Source organism: Astatotilapia calliptera, chromosome 19, assembly GCF_964374335.1.
Source record: "Astatotilapia calliptera chromosome 19, fAstCal68.1, whole genome shotgun sequence".
Classification (NCBI taxonomy): domain Eukaryota; kingdom Metazoa; phylum Chordata; class Actinopteri; order Cichliformes; family Cichlidae; genus Astatotilapia; species Astatotilapia calliptera.
In genome coordinates, this window is record NC_137440.1 from 27,934,319 (window position 1) to 27,949,834 (window position 15,516).

A 15,516-nucleotide genomic window follows, 5' to 3' on the forward strand; every position below is an offset into this window, starting at 1 on the left:
CGTGCTGTGGAGTTGTTTTAATTTAATTCACTAAAAGAGATGTCACTCCTGTATTTCTCAGTCCCTAGGCGGCAGTCTAGCCAAATAGAAATGAATGGCCTTAAATTAAAAGTAGTGAAAATCAGGCAAGCCCCCCATGCACTAAAAGAACAAGTCAGATCCAAATGATCCCAGGGAAAGCATGTTTTAAGGACTAGTCAGTGAAGCCCTTTATATCCAGACGATTCTATGATGTCATTCATATGCCACTCTGTTAATAGCCATACTGTTAAAAAAAGAAAAACAAAAAAACCGAGGATATCTCTCTCTACATATAATATAAACAATTGTTCTCAAATGGTGTTCTTTGTGATCTAGGCCCTGTATTTTCTGAGCCTCTTTAAGCAGGAGAGCGATCAATCCAGCTATGGTTGTGAATGATCTCAAGATCAACTCAGATCTCCCACTTTTTGAGTCTTAACAAATACCCGCTGGCTCAAACTGCAAACTTGCATATGTTAGTGGTCCGAGTGTCTGTTTTGTTTTGTTGGTAGTTAGACCTCCAACAAAAAGCAGCTATTCCTTGCAGGAATGTCAGAAAAGCCTATAGAATAAATTTAAAAAGCATGTTAACTCTTTGGGCACATGAATATCAAGCTGCTCTATACTATATCACTTTATCTATGCAAGTTTGTGCATTACCGTAATGATAAGGTTATTGATTGGCCATGATTAATTGTATGGAAGTATTGTGTAATGAGAGCTGCAGAATGTCAGCATATCGTCGCTTTAATTTAATCAGGGAATCATCTGGAAAATATCCATTTTATGATCATTATATACAGTGCATTGGGTTTTTTTGTCCTTAGGCTAGTTTTAAGGTTTCCAGAGAAGAAATTTGTCTTCTCTGGAAACCTGAAGTTGCAGTCTTCAGAAAGAAGTTGCAGTCTTTCTGAAGACTGCAACTTCTTTGCAGTCTTCAGAAAAATGAAATGACCTTTTTACAAAAACAATCTTACCTGGTTATAATCACGGTACGCCAACTGTCAGTTCGGAGGTTTTTCAGACCAGGACATAATAAAAGAAAATATTTGGTCCTCTGGGTCCAGTGGAGGAATATTGGCATGCTTATTTTTCAGTGTTGCTTTAATTTATTTAGGTTTTTGTGCAATTATCTATGCACAGCTCTCTTAGTGTCTCATCACGGTATTTCAGTTGGGTTGATGTCTGGATTTTGACTGTGTCATTGCAACACCTTGATTTGCCGTCCCACCCCACCCTTTTTTCCCCCTCTTTTCAGCCATTCTGTTGTAGATTTGCTGGTGTGTTTTGGATAATTGTCCTGGTCAGCTATGGACAGGTGTTCTCACATTTAACTCTAGAATACTTTGGCTTACAGATGAGTGCATGGTCAACTCAAAGATTGCAAGTTGTCCTGTGGCTCGAAATCAAGCCCCAATCATCACCCCTCTATCACCGTGCTTGATAGTTGGTCTGAGGGGTCTGTGTTGACTTGGTGAAAACCAAACACAGCATAAGTGGCATTAGGCTTTATAGCCTAACGTCTCCACTTTGGTCTCATCTATGTTGTTCCAGAAGCCTTGCAAGTTGTTCAGATTCAGCTTTGCAAACCTAAGGAGTCCTTTATAGAGAGAAGAGACGTTGTCCTGGTAACACTTCCAAACAAGCCATACTTGTTTGTTTTTCTCTTTTTTCTAATTGTACTGTCATCTTTAACATTTAATATCCTAACTGAGGCCTGGAGAGTCTTGAGATGTAGTTAATGGGTTTTTGCAGTTAGCACTGTTCCCTCACAGCGGTTGCCTAACAGCAAGAAGGTGCTGAGTTCGACTCCACCATCTAGCCTTAACCATCTCCCTTTCTCCAGGGAGTTTGCATGTTCTTCCTGTGTCTGCGTGGGTTCTCTCAGAGTACTCCAGCTTCCTCCCACAGTCCAAAGACCTGCAGTTAGAGGAGTTAGGTTAACTGGTGAGTCTAAATTGCCCATAGGTGTTAATGTGAGTAGTGGTTGTCTGTCTCTCTGCGTTAGCCCTACGACAGACTGACGACCTATCCAGTGTGTACCCCGCCTCTCACCCTATGATAGCTGGGATATTCTCCAGCCCCCCACAACCCCAGTAAGGATAGAAGAGAGTAGAAGAGAATGATTGGATGGATGTGAAAAATCTTTCACTGTAAAATAGTTTGGAGAAGGCCTTCCACGATTGATGGGCAGCAGCGGTCGCTCTTTAAGATCATTGCCGAGGTCTTCCCTCATTAAAAGCCACCTGAGTGCTCCAGACCAGCAAACTGACGCCTGCTTTTATAGAGCTGGTCACACTAGCCCATGATCAGTTAAACAAGTGCATTTGATTAGCAGCATCTGGCTGCTATTGTCCCCTCTTATTTCCGATGGAAGCAGTAAGTCTGCACTGAAGTTTTTCACCCACGGTTTCTGCATTTTATCTCAGTTTTTGTTAAATAAATATTGAAGCAGTGTGACACATCATGTTTTGTTAATCATCTGAGGTGGTATTTACCCAATTTAAGACCTTCTAAAGACCAACTGATTTTCTTTTATTATGTCCCAACACGTAAAGCCTGCAATTGAAAGAGATTGTGCTTTTTTTTGTTTGTTTGTTTGTTTCTTTACCAAAACTGTAAGTCAGTTTAGGAAAAAAGTAGAAACCTTTCAGTTTAAAATGGAGACATTTAATTTATACTCTCATAGCACCTGCATGTCTTCGGAGTGTGGCAGGAAACCAGAGCACCTGAAGAAAAACCACACAGGCGCAGAAGGAAAAACATGTGAACTCCACACAGAAAAGACCAGAGTTGAACATCAGGTTCGAGCTTTGAGGCGACAGTGCTAACCACTGTGCCAACCTGTCATAGCCATTCCAGTGTTTTAATAAGCCATTCGGTTTCTCGCTTCCCTTCTGGTGCAATTCATCAGTGTTCATGTAGCATTTCATTAAAAGTGTGGCTACAGTTGCCAATAAAGGGGTTAACAAGAGTAGCTAATACTGTATAAGCTAAACAGTAGCTGATCACCTGCACCTCCCACCAGTTTTCACCTGTTTTTAACTCTTATATAAAATTTTAGAAAAAACATTGTTATTATTAGTAGCCTTCAGGTTTGAATGCGTTACCTGTAGCTTGGGTTGCTTTCATTGGCCTTGCCTTCTTTAGGAGCATGATCATTTGACACTGAATTCGGTTAAATTTACTACCTTTCAAAGCAACATTTCTTCGCTGCAAATCATTTAAGTTGCTGAAACTCTCATTGTTTTAATGACAATCGTGCCAAGCAGATTTCCCAGAAGGCAAAAGGAAGCTGAGCTGTGTGTGCATTTTGATCACGTCTTTGTAATGTATTAACAGTTTTTACAGGGTTGCTTCTTTATGTAAGCGCTGCACTGTATAATATGGATTTTATCGTTTTACTTCTTGCTATGATCTGTGACGTGCGTGATATGGTGCCTGCTGTGTTTTACTGGAAGAGTTTAGCAGCTAAAATGAACTCTATGGAAAAGTCGATGCAGATGATCACAAATGTTTGTTTGGTTTGTTAAATTTGTTTTTTAGGGGTTTTAACAGTTTGAGGAACAGCAGGAGGGGGCTGATACCACTAGTAAACATTTAAGTCCAAAAACTAAAAGTCCATCAAATTCTTGAAAGGCACAAAGTAACAAATCATGGACACTTTGTTTCTTTTCTTTTTCAAACTCAACATTCTTCTTTACCAATGTCTGCTGGCATTAATAAACAGGTAGATACTGTATTATGCAACAAACATAAGGGCAGCATAATTACTTGTTTTTTCAGGGCTCGACATAAAGGCCTACAGAGTACAACCACTTCACGCAGATGATTCATCAGCACAGGTGCTGGAGAATAGGATGACCTGAGTAAGGGCTTGCTTGTCATTACTTGGGGCCCTGAATGGAAAGAGTATTTTACAAAGGCTCAAAATCAACTTTGGTTACGAGCAGCAGTCTATATTTTATAACTTGTTGTGTCAAGAGATGAAGCTGCATGAGTTTTCTTTGACTTCTACATGGTAAATATAATATTGTAGCCTCTAAAGAGCTTTCATATGGTGGCACTGATAAAGTCGTCATCCTGTTTTGGGTTTTTTGTTTTTTTTTTTCTTCTTCTTCTTCTTTCGTTTAGAAAATGCACTTTGATGTTCAGCCATAAAATATGTTGGTCAGCCTTCCTATATTTAGTAGATGGCCTTCATGTGTCTGTTACTTTTTTCTTTTTTTATGTTTTGTACACTTGTTACATCAGTTTGTGTATTTGTATTATCCGTTTATATAGAGGGATTTTTCGCCCCTTTATTGGTCGTATATTAATTATAATGAGTTACAATTATCGGTCACTCCCGTAGGTGGGTTATTTTCAAAGAAACTGCTTTGCATACACAGGACTATGAGAAAACAATGTCTCTAGTTCACTGAGTAATTAAAGGTTAAATGATAACAAAGCTATGACCATTGTAAAATTGCATTAAATCCATTCTGTACAACTTTAGAATTGGCATCTTAATATATCTACAGTTCCACTAACACTGTGACACCAGGTATTAAAGGTTGTTGTTTTCGTGATTGTGTCCTCTTCTTTCACTGATGCCAGTGGTTCTCAAACTGGAGCTGCTTACAAATAGGTGAAAAATGTAACCTAGAGACGTCTTTTACAGTTGTGATTAATTTCAGTTCGTATTTAAGTGTGGCATGCAGGGGAAATGAATCTCTATGGAAGCCCATTTCCGCCACTTAAAAAAAAAAAAAAAAAAGGATCCATAACTTGAAATTTTGAGTTATTTTCTCGAAATTTTGAGTTAATAAGTTGAAATTTCGAGTTAGCAGTGCCGATCAGTAATCTACGTGAATGCCGTCATTTCCTTGTTACCCGGAAGCTGAAGCCCTCAGGTACAAATGCTACAGCTAAGCTACCGGCATTACATCCAGTCATGAATGCACAGATTGCAGAGTATTTTCAGCGTGACTTCAAAAATGATGAAATCCTTGTGTTATTAGCTGAATCACATGGCGTTACTATCAGCAAACGTACTCGCGAAATCGCCAATTTGTTGCGATCCGTTTTTGAGTGCGCGTTACTCTGCGCCATATGCTTCCGGGTAACAAGAAAGTGACCTCATTACTGATTGGCAGAGCTAACTCGAAATTTCAAGTTATTAATTTGAGAAAAGTTTCTTGTAATTTCACGTTATGTTTAGAAATTTCGAGTTATGGATACTTGTTTTTTGTTTTTGGTTTTTTTTAGTGGCAGAAACAGGCTTCCATAAATCTCTTAACATGTCTCAAAGACGCCTTTTGGCTCATGCAATTGTCAAATAGCTCCCTCTAGTGTTCCAAATGTGTAATTTTCTATTAAGAGATACCTGAAGTCCAAAGTGACTTAAAGAGAGAAGAGAGTAACAGATCTGACAAAAAGCTAATTTTGTCACCTTTCACAGGTTTATTTTCTTTTCTTTAATTTATTCTAACCCTCCTGTCTGGTTCATTTAATAACTTGTATAAAAAAATGACTTTGAATCATATAGACAATAATATTTCGATTAGTCCTTATTTAACTTGCACCAAGCATCTTTCCTTCTTATTCACTGCGGCTCTTTCTGTTCCACTGCATCTCTTTGTGTTCATCAAAGATGTATCGGCCTTTTGTTAAGGTCTGCCAAAGAACAGGTTGTTCTCTCCTTCTCTCTTCCTTTGTTTCTATTTCCTGCCAGATGCTGGATCGGGAGCATTAACAAGACAACCCTGAAAATGAAAGTGCAAACGCTCGGTGATATATCATCCCTCACCAGCTGTTCTCTGTTTGGAAGTCGCTCCACCAATCACTAGGCAGGACCACAGGAAGTTGCCATCTGTGGGCACCATGGTGACAAGGTTTGTGGATGGGCGCTGAAGCTGATGTGTTATCTGGAGCAAATGAAGTATGATGCAGGGAGAGAGTGCCAGGAGGTGCGGGGATGGACGGAGAGACAGAGATGAGTGTATCACCTGCGAGACAAAGAGCTGAACCTCAGAGAAACTGGAAACCGAGAGCCAAGCCCCGGCACTGAAAGAGGGGCTGGATGGGAAGAGAAGAGACGAGGCCTTTGCACCTGCTCTGTTACAGAACACAAGATTCTGCTATCACACGTGTGTTGGCTGCCAGCCCATCAGGCTGGTCTGTTCTGGCTTTACCTTCCAACACTCTGCTGCCAAGTCGTCATCCTGCTCCCCATCAACACCCCCCTCATCTGCTGCTCTGTACTTACAATATCAACAATGCTCTTAAGCTTTAAGCTTTCAAAATTGAGAAGTGAGAATTGAAAGTCTTAAAATAGTCAGAAGCCTTTTATTTACTTTTTAATTTAAACTGAATATACAATGCATGTGAACCTAGTGTGTCTAATGCATGAAATACAAATTGAACTATCTTAACGGTGCTTTGCATGATCTGTCTGCTCGACCTGTTAGTAGTTGAATATTCAGAGCAGGGACTCAAAATCTTCTGGACTTCGATTCCCAGTCACTGAAGCAACAGTTCAAGTCTTTAAACTACTAACACTTCAGCAGATTTTACCTTATCAAACAGCTTTATTTTTGCATGATTTATGTCATGACCTCATGTAGAGCTATTGACAAATTGGGAACCACTCATGTGAGAGCAGAAAAGACAGATTTAAAGACCGCAGTAAAACATACACACTGAATTAGAGAGTACTTAAAAATGCCTGTCTGATTTTGGTCAATGTGTTTATGTAGATATTCACTTCTCTCAGTCTCAAAAGGTTTCAGTTAAATGTTTGCAGCTATAAATGTTTTCTTTAGATTTTCTTTGAGTGACCAGAAATCAGTAGAAACATCCATATGAGCCATCCAGTCCATAAGGTGCGCCAGTGGGACGTAATCGATAGTGCTGAAAGCAATATTCACCATTCACTCGAAATTAACCATAAATCCATTTGCCAGAAGAGGGAACTAGAGTGCTATGAAAAACATCCCATTGTGTTTGTGAGTAGTGGCACACAGTGGCTTTAAATATATCAAATATTAAGTGATGTGTTCAGTGCAGAATGGTTAAGATGTTTTTCTTTTTCCACCTATTTTTCGATCCTGCAACACATTTTTTCAAATTAGCTGGGGATAAATAAACCACACATTCATTCTGTTCACCTATTTGTTTGCACATGTGTCACTTAGGAAACACTGGTAGGTGCAGAATACAACAATACAACCGTTCAGTATTTTCTGTCCCACTGAGCTTTCACACCCATTCTGACTTTCCTTTCTTTCACTCTCACGTGTCACTCTGATGGAGACTTCCACTAAGGAAAGAATGCCGTAAACACACATTGACATTATGAGCTAAGAGCTCCCTGCTAGCTCCCAGTGGAGGTTAAGGTTTAATATTAGGCATGTGTATTTGCTCATACTTGCACAGAGGGCTCTAATTGTGACCAGGGGCCATTGTACATCAGCTGGTGATTGACATACGGTGACAGGGTTCCGCCTCTGATCTATTTTATCCCAGCGTGGAGCTGTACTGCTCATTGTCCCTCAAGGCTGTGACACCTATTAGCTCTCATTAGATTCCTGTGGTTAAGCAAGATGGGCTCAAAAAAAGAATGGATAGTCTTAAAATAATTTTTTTAAGTGGATGTCGCAAAATATCAATGCTGAAAGTTGGATAAGAAGACTGATACTGCTGAACATCTTACCGACCAACATGTTTTTCTAAGCCTGCAGAAAACTACAAGGTTTTGGCATAGAAGAAACTTCAGGACATCACAGTTATGTGCAAAAAATAGTCTGTAGTTTCTTTTTAAAAACTTATTCCTCTCACAGGGTTCACTTGCTTCTCTCCTCTGGACAGATCCAGGACAGCTGTTTTCCCTAGCTTCCATTCTTTATGCTAAGCTAAGCTGCTGACTGTAGTTTCACGTTTATTCCAACTGCATAGCTGTTTTTTAGATTAGTTAAACACTCAGATGAGTATTCCCATTCAAATTGGACAAGAAAGTGAATAAAAGTACTGGAATTCATTCAAACACAGCAGAGTTTGGTGAAGAAAAATCACTTTTATGTGAAGTTAAAATAAGAATATGTATTTTCCTGGACTAATCCATGATGAAAAAAAATGTGTATTCTGCATTTTTGTTGATTTCATGTGTCATCGGCATCCTCTCCCTTTGCACCGAGTTTTGTTTGACTTAGCCTCCTGCGATTGCACCTCATTGCCTCATCGCCTAAACCCATTTCTTTCTCTAAACTATTCCTGTTTTTTCCAACTCCACTTGCCTCCTGTCTCATTCCCCAACATCCCTCCTTTCTCTCGATTTTTATCTGCGAGAAGTTTGCCTTGGGGCATTCACCTGAGCCTCCTCACCTGGCCTCTGAAAAGCCTGCCGGGACAGCAGGCCTGCCTGGTGAGGATAACAGTTGCCGATTGCCGGAAGAAATCTTAACAAATTCTGTTTTCTGTCAAGATGACGCACTGGTGAGGATCTTACGGAGTCGGGTTTGCCATGAACGCAAAGGCAAATACAAACGCACTCAAGTTAATGAGGATATTGCCAGGTGGAAAATGAACTGCAGGGAAATCAATCATGGAAGGATGCTCCAGTTCAGTTTATATTTGGTTTAGGAAGAAAATTATCTGAAGCTCACAAATTGATTTTTTTTATAATACCCGAGGCTAGAGTGGGGGAAAAATATTTTCCTTTGCGAGTTTAAGAGGAAGTTTGTAAAACGGAGCTGGATCGATTTCCATCCCGCTGCTCTTTATGAAATGTCAGTCATGTGTCTTTTAGTCACTGGCAGTTGATGTGCGTTTGATTAGTGGGACTGGAATCATCAGCTATCAGGAATGACGTACTCTACCGAGCCCCTACTGCTCCGACCACCACCACAGCTTCCAGCCATGCACCTGTTCCCTCAGCCTGCTCCATCTCTCACTCACTCAGACGCACACGTCTGTGCCTGTGGTTCCAACTTGGCTTTTTCTCATTAAAGACTCAGTGAAGTGACAGGTTTTGACAGTGAAGGCTTCCACATCGAGCCTGCCATAGTGACAGATATCCGACAGCTTGACGATAACTGGTGCTTTATTGCAGAAACACAGGTGTCCCTCACGTCTGACGACAATAGGCAGCTCTGAGTGATGGGCAGGTTTGATGAAAAGTTACAGAGCCGGAACACGAGCAGAGCGTGCGCGCTGGGATGAAAACAAGCTGGAGATGGTGAACTTCTGTGGTCACTTTTAAACTCGCTTAGTAGTAATGATCAGATTAAATGGTTTGATGTTGACTAGATGTAAATTTCCAGTATTACTATTCTGGATGCAAGCACATTAATGAGCATACCCAACCCCATCCTTCTTTAGCACCTACTCCTTTGCCTCCTCCTCCTCCTCAGCCTGTAAATCAGCTCCTTAGCGCTGCTTCTAATACTGCTTGAGTGTGCAATCTTTTTAGCATGCCCCGGTGTTCACTCCTCTCACGTGCCCTCTGTCAACAGTAAACTTTCTGAAAAGCGAGCTTAACAGGCCGTGAAAGGGCGGCACAGATGGCTACATCCTAGGTGGTAATTATCAACCACTTCCTCCCAACAAGAAAAAAAAAAGAAGAAGAGAAAAAAATGTAGAAGAAACAAGCGAAGGTGTTGCAGACAGGTCAACTGATGCCGCTGACACATTTGTAGGCTCTCTGGCAGAGAGCTCAAAGACATGTACAGGAAAGGGCCTTCTGGAACCCAGACAGCGCGTTGACAGTGTCAGAGGTCAAGCATAGCCATAAGAGGATGATTTTTGGCTTCAGTGCACATCAGCCTGAAGGAGATCTATATTAAAACACAACTCCAGTTGGCCAGAAAAACTGCAGTTTTTCTCAATATCATCCAGCATGCATTGATTTTTTTTTTTTTTTTTAACTTAAGTTGAGAAGTTTTAGAAGTTCTTTAATTGCACTCTAATAGGTTAGTGATGAGGTGCAATGTACAGGAGACAGGCAATAAGAGCCAATTAGTCCAAAAGTGTTTCAGTCTTCACTAGCTATAGGTAATAGCAGCATTTATATGCACACTAAACAAACAAGGGGATGTTTTTCTTTAAAGAGATTAAGCATTTATTTAGTTGTAGATCTATTAAAATTGAAGGTGACAGCTAATTTAAAATCCTCTTTAATTTGGGGGAAATTTAATACACTACAAGGTGATAGGCGAGGCTCCCCCTACCTCCGTACAAGCCGCACGCCACATGCAAAAATATGTAAATGCCGCTCGTATTAGAATCTTTGTCTGGTTGTCATTCTCACATGGGGCACATCAAAGCCATATGACCTGATTTTGCACCTGCTGTTTAATTAAATTTACAAGACAGACACAGTCTCCACTCCCGGTGATATACAAATCTGGCTTTATTACCCCGGCACTGTAATTTACAAGGCAATTTACTGCTGGGCTGTAATGGTGCCTGCCAAAGTGTTCCCTCTGAAAAGATACACAAACATGCACAACAACAAGTTATCCCATTTCCTTGCCTGAAGATGGGACCAAGAATGCCAAGACCACTCTGTAAAATGTAACCACAGGACGAACGTGCGTGTTGTCGAGGGCCACAAGGCATGTACTGCGCAACACATTTCAACGCTCCCCTCGCCGAGGAGTCCAATACTAAATTACTAAACTTCATTTTAGGGTTATGGATTTGTTTATTTTAGGGGAAAAAATCTGGATGAGTGTCCTAAGTGTCAGTAAGACAAAAAGGTAAGTGATAAATTTGCTAAAAAGCTGCACTAAACAAAAAAAGAAGTAACATCGTGTCTTCGGTGTCAAGACTTGCCAATCAGCACCAGCAAACACAAAGATCAGGATTTGAGGAGGAGGGTAATGAACTTAGACCACATTAGAGGGCCAACCTGTTTTATAGCAGCTTCACACGGCTGCAATCACAGTTGGGGTGAGCAGTGTCCCATCGCAGAGAGCGGACAACTGCACCATTTTCAGAGAGTGTCTTAATGAAGGCATTTATTTGGCATTTAGTTATAAACACAAAACCTAGAACCTAAACCTTGCTTTTAAGCTCTACTCACCTGGAAAATAACAGCAAAAAGTGAGTGTAAGTAATTCCAGTATGTGAACAGTCTGGGTGGAGGGAATTCCTAGTATACACAAATGTCAGAGATGTACAGATGAAGCCTGCAGGTTGGTGGGTTGGGTAAGTTTGATGCTTAGGAAGACCTACTTGCAAGTAGCAAAAGATTGCATGAAGCAAAGTAAAAATAAGTTTAATTTGATCCTTTTTTTTTTCTATAAACTGCATATAGTGTATTTATGTCCATAATTGTTTTGGACAGTGACACATTTTAAAATTTTGCCCTAATCCACAGCCACTGTGGATTTTAAATCAAACAATCTGCAGGGTTTCAACTTTAATTTAAAGGGTTTAATGAAAGAAATAAATCAACTTTTTAGGTATTACAGTCATTGTTATACGTAGTCTCCCATTTTCTAGGCTAAAAGTAATAACTGACTTAAAAGGATATTCATGGACAAATGAGCCCCGTCCCCTTTTTCTTCCATGACTAGGCAGAAAAAATATTTTGTGTTGATTTCAAGGTCTGAACTCATCTTTGGGAGCTTTTCACTTGGACTCTTAATATGAGGTCCAAAGATATTAAAAATGTAAATAAATCTATCAGAGAACAAAAACACTTCAGGAGCAGGCAAAGAATGTGATTAAGTATTAAAAAGACTCAATGCACCGACCAGCTCATTAACACTAAAAGACCATAAAGATTTCAAAATTCTTCCTGTGGTGATGAAAAACAACTTCACAACATCTAACCAAAGTCAAGGACACTTTCAAGGATGTCGGCACATCATTGTCAAAGTCCATAATCAAGAGACGCCTTGAATGGAAATACAGGGTTTACAACAAGGGTGTCCAACTCCAGGCCTCAAGGGAGGGTGTCCTGCAGGTTTTAGATGTGTTTGATCCAACACAGTTGATTTAAATGGCTAAATTACCTCCTCAACATGTCTTGAAGTTGGCCTGGTAATGAACTAATCATTTGATTCAGGTGTGTTAACCCAGGGTGATATCTAAAACCTCCAGGACACCGGCCCTTGAGACCTGGAGTTGGATACTCTTGGTTTACAACAAGGTGCAAGCCACTAGTTACACTCAAGAATATGAAACCCCATTACACTTTGACACAAAGTATCTAAAAACAAAAAGGCTTGCCCATTTCTAGAATAATAAATTATTTGGATGATGAAAGCAAGATCAACTTGTGTCATAATGATGAGAATTGAAAAGAATGGAGAAGGAATGAAACAGCTTATGATCTCAAGCTCATCTTTCAAGCATGGTGGCAGCATTGTTATGGCATGGGCATGCATGGCCGTCAGTCTGTTAGAGGACCACTGGTGTTTATTGATGATGTGACTGCTGATAAAAGTAGCAGGATGAATTATGAAGTGTACTGGGCTAATGCTGTGAAACTGATCAGACAGCATTTCACAGTGCAGATGGAAAATAACCCAAAGTATACTGCAACAGCAACCCAAGAGTTTCTCAAGGCAAAGATATGGAATGTTCTTGAACAGGACATATTTAAAAAGGAAAAATCTGAACCCATGATACTGAGTTCTCTTTTATGCATTGTGCAGGCATGGTTTGGGCCCATTTGTTCTCTGAGAGTTATTCCTTTTTTTTTTTTTTTTCTTAAATGACATCAGAAACAGCAGTATGCGACATTACGTGATGGCAGAGCTTCAGTTCATCCTTTGTCATTTTTATTTTTATTTATTTTTTTTTATTTTTTTATTTTTTTTAATAAATAGGACAGGGGGAATGAATGAGAGAAAGAGGGGGAGAGAAAGAAAGAAAACCAAAGGGGAGAAGAGACGGTGAGAAGGGGGGGGAAGAGAGAGGAAAAAAAAAAAGAACTCCTGGGTCAAAAAAAAAACAAACAAAAAAAACAAACAGAGGAGACAGCAAACAACAAAGAGCAACATAATAATAGAGAAAACAAAGCACCATCACAATAAACTAGCTAGTCATAGATATCAATATTTACTAAATAATAAACGATATTGTGCAGCACGCAAGATAGACAGCGCACAGTGTGCTTTGAGGCAGCAGCCAAGAAAGCTTTAGTCCGCGTCTGTGAATACCCATGTGTGCATACCTGTGTGGATCAGCATGCTTGCATTCCAAAGGTTTCTCCATGTAATGATCTGCTAGGGAGTGTGGGGGGGCCACAGCCCCGTCCTCCAGGGTGTGAAGCGGGTATGGAGGAGATCAAAACTCCAGACATCCAGAGGCCCCCAGAACACAAGAGACCATGGAAGACCAACAGAGGGGCAGCCGCGCCACTGTTCCAGTAAGAGCTGAGGAGAGTCCCAGATGAGGGCTCACTCAGCAGCCGCGGAGCAGAAGTCAGGGGGAGTTGCAGTGACGCGCCCGTGAGCTCCGCCGGCCCCCAGCTGTGCCTGAGTGACCGAGCCCCAGGCCGAGAGGCCGGGGGCACCCCACCTCCAAAGGGGCCCGAGCGAGCCCCAGGCTCCAGGCCCCGACAAGCGGCCGCCAAGGAGTGAGCCGGTGTGTACCCAGACGCCCACCCCCAGACACAAAGAACCACCAACACACCGACACCTGAGGGAGTCCGCCACCGGCAGGGGAAGTGGTGGTGGGTGGAGATAGGCCTCCAAACCTTGGAGGGCCTGAGATGTCCCCAGAGAGGTGGCGTCTGATACCCAACCTGACATATAGACACAGACATACAGGCACACACAGACACAAACATCCATTCCCACCCTCATGCTCTCATATGCACTCACTCCACACTCAACCAACGTGGAGACAGACATAAAGAGACGCTGTACACACAATCACACTCCCCAAGCGTACTCTACAAACCGGGTCTAGGTACCCTTGCCCCTGGAGGGGGAACTGCACCCAGACCCAGGTGGTGTTACCCTTTTCCCTGCGGTGGGGAGAGGCAGACCACCCCGACTCCGCAGCAGCAGGGAGGCCCCACACCCCAGACCGCAGTCGGACGGCCAACTCCTCCTACTAGCCCTCCCGCTCCAGCAGGCCGCAGAGAATGGGGGTGGGAGAAGACTCCAAACCTCCCTCCACCCGCTCATTGTAGTGTTGATGCATATGTGTTCTAAGGTGCAATTAAAACCCAGGAGGGCATGGAGCTACCTGCCAAGGAGCAGCAGGTAAGCGCATAGTCCCTCCTGCTAGCCCTCAATGACTAAGTGTATTTAAAATTGAGAGGTGGGCAACGACGTCAGGGGTGAGGTATACACCCTGATGGAGATTTGGACTCTGTGATTGTGCCCACCCCCAAGATCCTATATGTATGTGTAATGAGAGTGTGAATAATGTGAATGTCTAAGTTGTGGGATAAAATTGAGGCAGAGGCAGCCAGAAGGGGACGGGGGGGACGGGGGGGGGGGGGGGGGGGGTAGCCTCCTCTGCACCCTGGTGACATACCCCCACTCCAAGGCCCTGCATGTGTGGGTGGTTGTGGAGGAGCGGGAAGAGGGAGGCAGCTGGAGATGGGGAGGGAAGGAAGGGAGTTATTCCGAGTGAATAAATGATAAAACGGTCTGAGAAGGCCTTGGTTTGACGATTATAAAAAAAGACGATACTGTGGCCTTCAACGTTTTCAAGATCACAACCCAGAACTTGAATATTTCAGATGTTCAAATGCGGAAACATATTTTAGAAGAATGGTGGTCCATCCCTTTAAAACAACTCAAAAGACTTGCAGAAAGCGTGATATTGAAAGTTTTCTGGCAGAACATAGTGACCCAATACCTTAAGACAATTTTTGGCTTTTGTCAGGGCTTTTTTTTATTTTTATTTTTTTACATGGAGTAAGCTTGTATCGTGCATTATTAACATAAAGTATGAAGGGAATGTAGCATCTATCATTTTCTAAGTAACGGCTGACTGTAGCAATTGTTCTGCCGTTTGGCAAAAAAGCAGCAGTAACCATGGCAGGGAATCTAAGATCTAGGGAATTGGGATGGATTAACTAAAAACATGAATCTGAGCTGCAGGAGCTTAAAAAAGAAGATAGCAGCTTGATACATTTAACTAATTATGACATAAAGCCTTCACATATTTACCTGAATTGAGGTGCAAATCAGCAAAACTTTGCACCCTTAGAGATAACTTCTAATGAGATTTCAGCAGCCTATCAACAAGGACAATATATTTTCTAGACTCTAATCCTTTGTGAATCAAGAAGTCACACCTATATACATTTTTATTTATGTCCTCATGGCTCGCTGTCACAATACTAATACACCAAGTTAATCCAGCAGTCGCCCACTTACAGTTAAATTGTCTTGATTGCCTAACATCTGGCACGAATGCTAATGTGGGTGGTTTTTTTTCTGGTTTTTATATGTGAAGTGGTTCTTTCAGCTGTTTAGTTGCACTTAAAGAATCATTGTTTGCGTGGACACATTTCTGTGTTGAAAAATGCAACAATTC